Source organism: Citrus sinensis, chromosome 3 (genome assembly GCF_022201045.2).
Source record: "Citrus sinensis cultivar Valencia sweet orange chromosome 3, DVS_A1.0, whole genome shotgun sequence".
Lineage (NCBI taxonomy): Eukaryota > Viridiplantae > Streptophyta > Magnoliopsida > Sapindales > Rutaceae > Citrus > Citrus sinensis.
The window spans coordinates 32,479,848-32,494,787 of NC_068558.1; positions in this window are offsets into that span (position 1 = coordinate 32,479,848).

Below are 14,940 nucleotides of genomic sequence, written 5' to 3' on the forward strand. Positions count from 1 at the left end.
AAGATTGGTCATTAAGACTTGATGATGCATTATGGGCATATAGAACGGCTTTCAAGACCCCGATTGGGATGTCACCCTACAGACTAGTGTATGGAAAAGCTTGCCACCTACCTGTGGAACTCGAGCATCATGCATATTGGGCCATCAAGAAATTCAATTTTGACATGCAGCAAGCCAGCTCAAAAAGAAGATTACAGCTGGCAAAACTTGAAGAAATTCGCAATGATGCATACGAAAATGCTAAGATTTACAAGCAACGAATGAAAGTCTTCCATGACAAGCAAATTATGAGAAAATCTTTCACTCCAGGTCAGAAAGTGCTTTTATTCAATTCTCGCTTGCACCTATTCCCAGGTAAGTTACACTCTCGTTGGTCTGGCCCATTTATTGTTCATACTGTTTTTCCACATGGGGCAATTGAAATTAAGGACCCAAAGAACGGTGTCACGTTTAAAGTTAATGGTCAAAGATTAAAGCCATATCTAGAGTACCAACCACATGGAGAAGACACCGAAATAAATTTAAGTGACCCACCAAATTTGAATTGATTTTTTTTCTTCTTTCTTTTCGTTGATTTGATTTTTTTTTCTTTCTTTATATTATTCTTCTGCTAATTGAAATTATTTTTGCATAAGTGTGTTTGTTTAACTATTCAGTTTTCTTTTATCATTTTTAATCATGAGTACCTTACTTAGACCGTTTCTCCTGAACATTCTTAAACCACTTCAACGTGTCAAAACTCATCTCAAACGGCAGATTCAATTTTGTAAAACACATCGCATTTGGGCTCTACAGCCACCAGAGTTAGTAGCCTATGTTGAGGGTTTAGAAAGCCAACTCAAAGACATTGAGAGAAGTGTTTACGACATCCAGTTGGAGCTTGAGGTAAATTCAATAAGAGGACGATTTTAATTTTCTTTGTGTGTTTTAATTTATTTTTCTGTTTGTGTGCTTTAGTTTGTTACCCCGGTGAAGTGGCGGATAACGGTACTCCGTGACAATCAAGTCGGTTACTTCAGTTTCCCATAATAACTGATATTCTGAGGTGAAGGTATGGACAGAAACGAGATTCTAGCAAAGCTTCACAAGCGATTCCCTTCACTTCCTCAGAATGCCCTTCTTACGATCTATAAAGCTCGGTCTGAACGCATGCGATTGCTCATAAGGAATAACATACCTGCTGATATCCATTGGTTAATTGAGGCGAAAGTACGATTGGCAGGTGAGCTACCTCCAAAATTTATTGCATACATGCCTGGCTGTGGTAAAGAAAATTATGCAAGAAAACGACGAGCTCGAAGAATTTCTGTTGCTTGTCATAAGTGTGCCATAATGAGTTGCAATAAAAACCCATGTTCTTTAGGAATGGTGTCTGATAACAGGGAAGATAAGATTCAATTCATTAGGGATGGCTTGAATAAGGAGTCATTGGATGATATCCTTTTGTCTCTTGAAACGCATCCCAGTGGATATGTGCAAGGAGCGATTCTCCAGTTATGGCCATTATTCCAGAAAGAGCATGCACGATACAGTCTCGGGAATCTGACTATAAACGACCATGTTTGCTAGTTTATAAGAAAACTGGATGGGAAGCCTATCCTCGACCCATAGAGGGCGTTCAACCCGTTTCTGGACGTAAAACCAGAGGAAGATGTGAGCCACAGTCGCAACTACCTGTAAATATCATTTTACTTTATTGTTATTTTATTTTACTATTGTCTTTAATAATTTTATTACTGTTTGCTTTTTCTTTTTTACTGTTTCCTTTTTGACTCGCGAGCCACGTGCTTTACGTGTTATTTGACACGGACATGTGACCTCATACACAACTGTGACCCACTATCACCAAGACTCTTAAATGTGATTTTCTTTGTCAAGCACTCACAAATTGTTTTTGCGAAGTATCACAATGGCAGCTACTCCCAATAGACAATTCAAGAACATTTGTATGCTTTCTGGATTTACCTATGGCAAACATAAAGAGTTCGTAGAGGCAGCCATAGATCTTGGTCGAAGCATAGCAGCGAGAAAATTACACTTGGTGTATGGAGGAGGTAACCGAGGGTTATCAAAAATGGTCTCAGAAGCAGCTTTTATTAGAGGAAGTCAAGTGTTAGGCATCATCCCAAGAGTCCTAAAACCATTGGGTAGTTCGTCTGACTCATCAACTGGAGAAGAGTTAGTCGTCTCAGGTATGTAAGAAAGAATAACTGAAATGCTTAATCATGCTGATGCTTTTATTTTCCTTCCAGGAGATCTTGCAACACTAGAGGCACTTATCACACTAGCATCTTAGGCCCATCTACACATCCACCAGAAACTCATCGGTTTGTTAAATGTCAATAACTTTTATGATGGCTTTATCGCATTTCTTAACCATGCAATAAAAAACTATTTCATTCCTGCTAATGTGAAAAAACTCTTTATTTGTGCTCACACTGCTAATGAGCTATTGGATCCGTTACAAGCTTATAGACCGGAGCCAGACCCCTGGACCTTTGTGTTGGAGCGTCCAAATAATGATGGTAATAGTAGCAGCAGTAAGAAGTACAAATTAAATTTAACTCTCCGCCTGTAAATATTTTCTTCTGTGTAGCACCACCCAGGTGATGTCTTCTGAACTCTACTTCTTTCCTTTAAAACATTGAGGACAATGTTTCGTTCTGGTTGGGGGAGGGAATAGTCGACAATTGTGGAATCTTGGTTAAGTTTTTACTAATTTTTTATTGTAGAAACTAACTGTTGCTAACATTTTGTGTTGAAGATGGCTGAATATGGAGTGTAGTGACTCTAAAAACGCATCTTCATTGTTAAAAAAAAAAATTTTAAAAAAATTTAAAAAAACACATCCATCCTTCGATCCTATTTTTTTTTTTTAATTTGAAAAAAAATTTAAAAAAAAAACAAAAAAAAAATTTTAAAATCAGACATTTTCTTTTTTCTTTATTATGTTTTGATGTTTATTTTTCTTCTTTTTAATTTCTCCTCTATGAATATACATTTTCCAACTTTTGAGTCGAAGATGGCTGAATATGGAGTGTAGTGCCTCTAGAAACACATCTTCTTAGTAAATAAAAAAATAAAAAAATAAAAAACCATTTTCTTTTTTTATCATTTTAAGTGTAACTTTTCTAATTAGTTTTTCTACATCATTTTCACATTTCTGCATGTATATTTTCCTTTTATGTTTAGAATAGGTTGGGGATAGAATGTTGTTTTTAAAAAAAAAAATTTGTGTGATTTGTTTTAACATTGGGTGACATGATTAATTTTAAATTTTAGTATTTGTATTATCTTTGGTCTTAAGTGATGTTACATTATGTTTGCTACTCTACGTGTTGATGTCGGAGACATATATGAGTTGCTTGAAGGAATGAACATGTCATAATAAGTACCAAGTGAGTTTTTGAGCCTATCATTTTTCTTGAAGAGTAACCCTTTTGCCCATTCTTTATACAGCTTAACAGTTTATTATTGTATACACGATCTCTAGATTTCTTTTGAGTTAACCCTTAATAAAAATAAAAAAAAAGAAAAAAAAAGTGTGTTGCTACATTTGGAGGCCCATCTAACTAGTAGATATGGAAGGTTATTTAGAGCCCTAAAAGACGATGGAAAGGCCATCTTTGATCCGTTTGAGCCTTTCTAGCCATCCCTTTTATTAAATATCCATAGTTAAACCTTTTGAGCCTTTAAAAAAAAAAACATTTTCTTTGTTAACTTATCATCTTGACCCACTCCGATTTGGAGTATTACCCGATATTTTATAAGTTTCATCACCTATTTATGTTTGAGAAAATGTAAATAATTATGTTGTTCAGTGAAGTTATACCAAAAAAAAAAGTAAAAAAAAAACAACAAAATAAAAGTTGTTGTTTCAAAAGAATAAAAATAACAATAATAGGTGAAATCCACCTTGCAACTTCCGAAAAAAAAAAAATCTCTGCATTTTTCTCAAACATACACTTTGTTTTCCTTATTTCCTTTCTTTGTTAACCATGTCCCTAGCCTACGTTACATCCTAATAAAAGTCCTTCCTGATTTTAGGGAACTATAATCTGAAGTAGAAGCTAGTTATATGGGCTAAAAAGATGTAGTGGTGCATATAAAAAAAATAAATAAATAAATTGGGTTGACTAACAGTTTTTATTTGACTTGAGATCGTATTATTTTTAAGCTGATGGCATATTTATTTCATCTTGGTGAGAGTATGTGATATCACTTCTTCATTATTTTCTCTCAATTACCATTCATTGGAGTGACTATTTTTATTGGGTTTAATTTCTTTGTGAGAGTGTCACTACTTCCAGTGAGATTTTGGGGTTTGACATGTCATTCTTGAAAGTAGCTATAACAAAGTCTACTGGGCTGATTCATGTGGATGGTTGATGTGGATGTGATGTTACTTTAAACTGGAGATAATACTTATACTTTTATTTGATTGCTATCATTAATCTGATTGAATAAACACGAGTGTTTCTAAATTTTAAAAAAAAAAATCATTTTGAATTTGAATTTTATTTTCGCTTCATTTGCTAGGGACTAGTAATAAGCTGGTTGGGGGGTGTGTTGAGTGTTAGAAAATGCATATTTATAAAGGAGAAAACCGTCATTTTACATTTCAAGTCTTACTAACAACCCTTACTTTTATGTATTTAACCTTCTTGTGATTTAATTACATGTGTTTTATTTTAATTAAGTATTTTATGTATTTTAGGGGCATCATAGTCATTTCACAATAAACGAGAAATCAGATGGCAAAACAGACATCACTTTTGAACTCAGGACGGTCGAAAACCTTCGGAGGAGCATAAAAGAAAAAATGACAATGTTCACATGTACGGTACTATTCACGTGTACGGTACTGTATACGTTACTGTTCACGACACTGTTCACATAGACGGACCGATGACGTGGCATTAACTGATGAGGTGTCACGATCCTGTTAGACTAAAATTCTTATATACTGTTGATGGTGACGTGGCAACATATCAGTGAACGAAAAATCTCGCATACGGTGCATGCATCACACAGGATTATTTTCAACCAAACCGCGTTACTGTTCATCCGGGTCAAACCGCGTTACTGTTCAAAGTCGGGTCAAACCGTGTTACTGTTCATCCGCGTGGTCAAACCGTGGACTGTTGACTGATGACGTAGCGCAATCCTGAGCGTCCAAACTGTTTTTAATCCGATGGCCATGATTTACTCCATGTATCTATAAAAAGGAGGCCTCTCCCCCCTAATTTGATATCTCTGAATCCATTTTCTGGAATTCTCTCTCCATCTTGTATTTTCTTCGTATTTTAATAAATTCTCATTTTGCCCCTAGTTCAATTATGAGTAGCCAATTTTCTTTCAAGCTTGGGTTGAAGGTGAAGTCTCAACATGTATCATGGGCTTAATTTGATAAATTTATTTTCTCTTCCCCTCTAGTTTTTGTGGATGTTTTGACTTCTCGTCGACAAATAATAATATTCTTGTCTAGTACCACCTTGGTTTCACCGGCCCTCTAGTACAAGGTTATTATTATTTGGCACGATAAGCCCTTAGCACCATATTGATTAGAGCGTGGTTCATGAGGTGTGGATTCCCCCCTCATGATTTAATTAGCATTAATACGGATTATTTAGCTCATGATGCATGTTTATACGGATCCAGATACCCAAGTACGTCATTTCAATAGAATTCTCTTTAGAATTTATTCTCGCCATTTTAATTCCAACTTTAAAATTTATTCTCGCCATTTTAATTTAAGTTTTAGCATATTCCAAATCATTTCCACCACAAATCCAATCACCCATTTACAAAATTAATTCTACACACAATTAAAATTCACCTCCTCGTGGGATCGACACTCGTCACCATTAGTCTATACTACAATAGATTCGTGCGCTTGCGAGTACATTAAAATTTGCACAACACTCAGAAAAATGACCCTTACAGACGAGGGATGTCTTTGCTCCACTCGCGTTTCACAAGGAAGAAAGACTTACAAATTAACTCCACATAATTTTTTGTTTTAATTGAGGGAGGTTGAGCTCATGAAAACTCGAACCATTACCCTCAAAGTCCTACTTAACTTTGAGAGTAGTGGTTCACCACTAGGCCAAAGCCCAAGTGGCGATGGCGACTACTATTGGTATTTATAATCAAATTATAACTCATATTACATAAGACTAATGCTAATATTTACAATCAGACTATTGTTGGGCTTAATTTACATTAAATCTTATGACGCACTGTCCAGATTTTTACCATCTCTAATATTCGAATGATGCATACTCCACTCATATTTGATAAGGGAGTAGACTGTCTCTACTCAATTATATAATACAATTGAGGAAGAATTAACATCTATAATACTTTTGTGGTGAGTTCAGATTGACATTGAGTAATAAATAATAATATCTAACTTTTATCAACTTAAATATAATTAATAAGCTTCATTTTGCAAATGTTGTAAGGAATAAAAGACCATTTTAAAATAAAAGTCAATTTATTTATTTTTTTGGGCTTAATTGGGGTTTAGCTTAGCTGTGGTTTAGCTATGAGGTGAATATCATTATCTATGTATCTATATATCTATATAAAGTTGGGACTAAAAGAGCTGATGTGGCATCATTATTTCTCATCTTTTTATATTTTTTGTTATCTAATATATTGGCTGAGATTAAAAAATAATTACATTACAAAAGATTAAAAATAGAAAATAATTACAGAAGATTTGGTTGAGAAATTAAAAATATTATGCACTCACATTGTTTTACATGTCTCTTTTTTTTTATTATTTACGTTCAACAATATGTAACCATTAACAATAATTAATTATAAGCCTTAAAAGATTCATTTATTTTATTAGGCCAGCAATTTGAGAAATTAAAACTATTACAACACTCACGTTGTTGTACATGTCTCTTCTTCTTTCTATTTAAATAAATTCAACAATATGCAATCATTAATAATAATTAATTATAAGCCCTGAAATATTCATTTGTTTTATTATGCCATCCATTAAAGTTTCGTATCTTAAAATACATCAACTAATTAATATAGAAATGAATGTTTCTTCATCTTCCCTTAGCAATGCCACTACTAGGTCCTAATTTTAATTCCATAATCCTATATTTAATTATGCAACCTTTGATTTAATGCCTTTTGGCTTTTTCAAACTCTCTAAACACTAAGTATTCAAGATCTGTTATGCTTGGGTTTCTTTTTTTATTATTTAACCAACATCCTCTTTAAAAAAATTCATGTGTTTTTATTGATCGACTTATTTGAATTTTTACTATTGTGTGTTTCATGGAGTACTCTTTTCTTCATGAATTGAACAATGATGAAGATAGTTGGATGATAAGGGTTATGCTTTGTAGGATGTAGGAGTCTGTTAATACCAAGAAAAATAGAGAATTGATTAGTGTGGACATAATTTTTATTTATGAAAAGATTGTATAAAAAATTCATTCTCCCATTGTTTTCTCTGATTATCTTTTTTTTCCAATTGGTTTACACTTAATGAAGCATTTCTTTTTCATAGGAAAATCTAATGCATGCAACAATTAGAAAAAATTTAGTGACAAGCTTTAGGCACATGTTGAGTGAGGGTTTTTTGTACAGTGTCAAGAATTTTAAAGTTGTTTTAACTCCAGACGAGTACATACTACTTTCAAACCAGTATAAGATTATTTTCTTGGTTATAACTTCACTTAATAGGTTAAAAGAAGGAATTGTTAAGATTCGGATCAACGGATTCCAATTCGTATCTTCAACTTTGATTAATTTACGTGTGAATGATAACACAATCCTTTTAGGTATTTATTTTAATTATTAATGTTTGTTAATCTTTAAGTATATATTAGAAATTATTAATCCTTATATTTTAACATGTTTATGTTATTTTTCTATGATATTATAGATGTGGTCGGAAGTTTATGTGGTGTGGATGATATTGAGATCATTGGAGCTAGTTAAAAAAAAAAGAGGTATAAAAGTTCTAATAGATTAGTAAGTTGGATATAATCAAGAAAACTATGACTATATTTTTTTTAGTTATTACTTTATCATAAGAATTGATTGACAATTTGACTTCACTAATCTTATTAGTTATTACCTAATTTTTAAATTTCTTTTTCAATAAATACATCCAATATTTGTTGAAGAAAACCCTTATGAAGAAAACCATTAAAAGTACAATGAAATAGGGTATAGCCCTTAGAGATTATTCACCGTATTCACAAGAAAAATTAATTAGAAAATATGTTCTAGGCAGCCCAAACATCTTCTCACAGATGTAATAGAATAAACAACAGTACTTGACGGTTAAAATAATTAATGTAAAAGAAAATAGTAATAAAAATCACTCTAAATCCAATTGGAATGTAGAATGAACAACCTCAATTTCTTGAATTATTGCCTAATTACTTGTTCTAATTCTTAAGAAAAACATTTTTTTTTCTTTTCCTCACACCCCACCTCTTCATAAACACAAATAAAAAAGTCAATTGGTAAAATTCATATTGAAATAGGGAATAAAAATATTGGTGATTTGGAATAAAAAAAAGTAAACAACTGTATGATAATGTAATTCGAGACTTTCAAATTTAATGATAATACAATATCCTTATAATGAGTTTTTATCTTTATATTATTAACTTTTGTTAATTTTATGGATAGTTCGGTGCCAACAAAGATTATTTTATAGGGAAAGTTGAGGGAGATGTTTGATTCAAACTTGTAAAAGAAATTATTTTAAAGCTGTGTGGTTTTAAAGCTTTCCCTGACTTTCCCGCACTTTAAAACCCCTGACCAGAAAACTACTATATATATATATTGATTTACGATTTTTCAATGCATGTTTTGAAAGCTTAAACCCGTTTAAGAATTATTAATAGACACATGTTTTATTAGTGTCATCTTAGGATGACAACGTGATCATATGTCTATTAATAATTCTTGAATTGTCCCGACTTGGACAGTTTGGGAATGCATAATTTTTTTCAATTCCTAGTAGGTGAAGTTTTATTTCATGTAAAAGGAAATTTCAATAGTTGCTCCTCATGTTCTCCAGGTACATACTAGATGAATGCATAAATCTAGGTCGTGTACTTGGAGAACTATAGGGAGATCCTGCCGAAATTTCCGTAAACGTGGAAGAAACTTCACCTACTAGGAACTGAAAAAAATTATTCATTCTTGAATGAGATTTATAAGACCACCTACCACTTATAAATGTGAAGAGAATGTCCGAAATTGGGAAAGTGAGGAGTTGAGTTGGTAGATGTAGTTGGTTGTGGTTTTGCTTAGTTGAGTTGGTTTTAAGGTGGTAAATTTGCTTGTCTTGTTTTGTTGATTAACATGCTAAAGAAGCCATTATTAGTAACAATCACAGATTCTGATCAAACATTTAGTTGAATATATCAAACACATTAGGCAGACTAACATACTTTAATTTCTTTAGAGTATGGCATGTTTGAAGTTTAATTATTGAATCTAATTAGGCTATATATAATTTTATTTTTGATATGTTAGTACAGATGTTTCAAAATTTTGTAGAAGTTATTATATATTAATGTTTAGAAAGTGTTAGATTTGTTCTCTACCTAATATAATTTTAATTTATTTTGTGATAAAAATAAAATACTCCAAGAGCATCCTATTGCATAGATTATTTTATAATGTTAATGTTGATGATGGAAATATATAATTGACATATATAGAGTATAGAGCGTATCTTTAGATTGTAAAGTAAACAAATATTTTTATGATTAATATTAGATACTGATGATCAAGCTAATTAATTGTGAGCTGCTACAAATCAATTAAAAAGCTAATCACCAAGTTCAAGTTCCTATGGCAGTAATATATAAGAGTGAAAATGTTGGCTCCAATGTTTAAAGATGTTTGAAGAATAAAGCAATGTGTGGATTAATTATTTGAAAATCAATGTGTATGTAATCAAATTTTAGTGTCTCAATTTCTCTAGATTAATTTAATTTGATGCCAATTTGTTAATGTGTTCTATTTGTTTATCCTTATCGAATAAGTTTACTTGATTTCATTATCATGAAAACTTAGTTTAAACAAAATATGTTGTTCTCATTTTCATTAACATTGGATTACTTTGTTTTAACAGATTATTGCTCACTTGTCTTTACAATTGCTACTATCTACTTGTTTGCAAAAAAACATAAGGTAAGAAAGAAAAATCTTTGAATAATCTTTTGTTGTCTAATTTATGCCATTTACATGTGGAGATATTGAGGATTGTCACTTTAATGTTTGAATGTATGCTTTGAAAGCTTAGTCCCGTTTAAAAATTTTTAGTAGACACATGTTTTAGCTAGTATTTGTATTTATAGACCAATTAATCTCTGGTGTAGTTTTATTTGATTGATATATAATTCATATGCAGGAGGTACAATTAAAAGAGGTCGGTCTTTTCTGAATATGAACTAGCCATATTTGAGGATTCAATATCTATCTTGATATTTGGTGTTTTATGGAAATAAACAAATACAAAAGGTTTAAATAAATGCTTAAGTTGTTTTTGACTGCATTGTACAATATACTTAACTATTAAAGTGATAGATTTTGTATGTGTGATTGGAATAATGCTAATGATTCTAATATTTAGTCCTAATTGATGTGGTATATATATTTTAAATGATAAAATTATAATTTTATGAAATTATCCAACTGCTTTTCTAACCTTCAAATTTTTTGTTTGAATTGAATTTTATGAAATTCGATAAAGTAAACAGAAAAATTAATGCATTCCATTTGCAAGCATTTCTAGGAAATCTTAGAAGTACAAAATAACACTCAGAAATTTACACATGAACCCAAGTTTATTACTTTAAGTAACAAACTTCTAAGTGTCTTAATTCAATATCATTAATTTGACTATTGACTTTCTAACAAAAATGTAAAAAATAATTATGAACAAACAATTATTTCACAATACATGTATGTAATATTATTAATTCTCATGCAGACAAAAAAAATAATTAATTAATACATATTAACTCTTTGTGAGTGAAAAAAGAGAGAGACGAAGGGAGGAAAAAAACATACTATTTGTATAGTTCACCAAATGGGGAAGTTGGAAAGAAAGAGATATAAAAGTTCGAACAGATAGTAAGTTGAATATATCAAGAAAATTATTACTATATATTTTTTTAGTTATTGTTTTATCATAAGAATTGATCGACGATTTGACTTCACTAATCTTATTAGTTATTACCTAATTTTTAATTTTCTTTTTCAATGAATACATCCAATATTTGTTGAAGAAAAATCGTTAAAAGTAAAATGAAATAGGGTATATCCCTTAGAGATTATTCAATGTATTCACAAAAAAAAATTAATTAGAAAATATGTTCTAGGCAGCCCGAATATCTTCTCACAGACGCAATATAATAAACAACAGCACTTGGCAGTTAAAATAATTAATGTAAAAGAAAATTAATGAAAATCACTCTAAATCCAATTAGAATGTAGAATGAACAACCTCAATTCCTTGAATTATTGCCTAATTATTTGTTCTAGTTCTTAAGAAAAACATTTTTTTCTTTTCCTCACACCCCACCTCTTTATAAACACAAATAAAAAAGTTGAGTGGTAATATTCATATTGAAATAGAGAATAAAAATATTGGTGATTTGGAATTAAAAAAGGAACCCACTGTATAATAATGTAATTCGAGACTTTCAAATTTAATGATAATACGATATCCTTATAATGAATTTTTCTCTTTACATTATTAACTTTTGTTAATTTTTATGGATAGTTCGGTGATATCAAAGATTACTTTATGGGGAAAGTTGGGGGAGATGTTTGATCCAAATTTGTACAAGAAAGATGACGATCCCTGTCTTGTTATAGTAACTTCTACAACCATTAAAAAATTCCAAGGTGATTATTTTATTTAGATCCTACTAATTAACATTTTCAAATACAATGTGGCTATCTTAATATTATACACAAATTTGGATTTTCTTGAAGTTTTGTTTTAGTTTACATTTACTCTAAATTAATTGCCTTTAAATTTACATTAGAACTGTTAAATGGATTTTTGTTGAATTTCTATATTATTTTAGGGTAACGTAATTAGACCTAAAATCAATCATACTTAGAAGTTTCTTCTAAAAAAAAATGTGTTAATGTTGTTTTTAATTATTTTGCATGGATTTATTTGATAATATCACAACTATAAATGCTCACAACCCACCAAATTCGAAGAATAATAATTAATAAAGAAGTAATCTGAAAGCCTCTGTTCGTGGCTATAAGTGCAACCGAAATTAATGCCAATGTGACACTTGCATGAGTTTAAAATTGAATTGAATTGGTTAAATTCAATCTCATTTTGTTTTTTTAGTGATTTTTTTTTGTTCTTTCTAACATATGGTATGTATTTGTTTGAAAAATTCATTGCAATTCTTATTTCAATAATTGAAATATCTTCTCGGGGCATATTCTGGACAAAAAAGTTCCAAATTTCGAAAAAAAATATCAGGACTTACAACTCCATGTTTGCTTTCACATCTATGGGAGGTCGAGTTGATACATCAATGAATCGATCAAAGGGTCCTTATGTTTTCAGGATAAGCGGTAAGAAGTTGAGAAAAAACCACAGTTTGCTCAGCTCTATATATATTATACTGAAAATGAGACAGACAACAGAATCAACACTTAACTAAAACATGGAATGAAGACAGAAATTGATCATGAAATTGTTCGTGAACTATCTAAAATGTTGAACCAACATAATAATTTGGTCCAATCTTTTAGAATGACAAGGGATAGATACAAAGCACCACTAGAATCTACATTCCATTTACGACTCTTAAATAGCAGGACAAGAGATGGCTGTCGATACAATATGCCAACAGTTTCGGAAGTTGCAGGCTTAATAGTTGGTGATTTCAGTTAAGCAAACTTTCAACACAATGTTATTAAAGAGCATCGCACAAAGGGACTTCAGAGAATCATAGATTTGAACCGATTAAAACCTCGTTTTGATTTTGAAATTAAAAAATCCCAATTTTCAAACCCTAAAACCAGCGGACCATTTCTTACTTGATTTAACCGGATTTTCTTCCACCTTCGGTCAAATTTATACTTGAAATCAATCTCTATACTCACCATCTTCCTTTCTATCGATTTAATGTCTTCCAAACACACACTTTTTCAAAAATCCCAAAATCTCTCTATAATGGCTAACAGTGAACCTTCAACTCGACGCAAAAGAGCCAAACACACTAGTCAAAAATCTTTTGACTCTTCTCGGCAAACTACTTGAGAATTTGAGCAAATCCATTTTCCTTTGTCTCACTTGGCGACTCGATTTCATCAACATTTTATAGGTAAACCCGTAACTTCCTATTTTTGCACTGATATTGCTCTTTTTGCACTGATATCTTTATCTGTGGACATTCCGTTAAAGATATTCTAGTTCAATGGGAAGAAGCATTGAGTTAGATGAAAAGGTTTATGAAAATTTGGTTTGGATATTTTACTCCAATATGGAACTCTCCGCTACCCAGCAAATTAAGATTATAACCTCCATAGGTGGAGTCCGTATCGAGTTTGATGAGGTTGACCTATTTAGTATTCTTAGAATTTGATATGGGGGATTAGACATTTATACCACTAGAAAAGTGCTTGATTTTAATGATTTTCATCATGTAGATGGTGTATGGAACATTTGTAGGCGTCGTGATCTTTCTGATGACCTCTATTCTTTGTCCTTTCGGTCTCATCTTCTACCATTCTAGGTTCGCATACTTCATAACATAATCCAACACATGGTCACACCTAGACAGGGTCATAGTGATGAGGTAACTAGGCTTGATGTCGTTTACTAGATTCCCTTATCCGAAGACGGCACGTGAGCTTGTCATACATTATCCTGCGTCATCTGTTGTCCACGCCCTTAGTGACAAACCGATCCCTTCCTTATGGCAGCATCATTACTAGGATTTTAAGGCACTTTAATGTACCTCTCACTGAGCTTGTTTATGTCAATACCCGAAAGCTAGGTAGAGGATCATTTTTGCGATTGGATTTTTTAAGAAACGCGGGAAGTGGGTGAAGACACCATGTTCTAATAATGCGGACACTTTGGTTGCCCCAGATGATAACCGAATGCTTAATGATATGTATTTTGAGGATGAGTTACTTATTTCTAACTTGGAGCTAGACCTCGTGCCCCTCGCCGAGCTGCAGCAGCCCAATCTCAGGATGAAGAGACCGCCGAGCTAGTTGAGCATCCTGAGGCACCTTCCGTTTCTGAGGACCACTTCCAGTAGCTCTTCGACAAAATGGATACTCTCTCCATGCAGCAACAGCAGCTCCAATCCCAATTTTAGACATTTCAGCAGCAGATTCTAGATCAGCAGTGGGAACTCCTTGATGGTCAGCGACACATCCTTGATTACTTTGTTTCCATCCTGACAATTTTCCTCGCAGCCCCCATCTTAGTTTCTACATTGATGTTTTTCGCACATACATTACTCATCTCATTTTTTTTGGATGATATCTTGTAGCTTTTGTGCTAATGTGTTCATTATTTGAAACTTGTTTGTGATTGTGTTGATTTTGATGATATGTTAGTGTTTTTGCTTGTGATTGTGATGATTTTGATGGTATATTGCTTCCCTAGTTGGACAATTGGTGAATATGGAGTTTGGTTGATAAATCAAAGTTTCTATGAAAGTGTTTTAACTACTTTTTTTTTTAGGATATGTTCATTTTTTAAAAGGAGATTCTGTTGAAATTTTCGCACATGATGGGTAATATATTTAATTCTCTCTTTAATCTTCTCACGTTCATTTCTTTTTTATGAAGAATGGGCAGATAAATTATATATGATATTGTTGAATAAATTCTTTTTTGGTTAAAAATTGATTGGCCATATACTTAGGAGGAGCACAT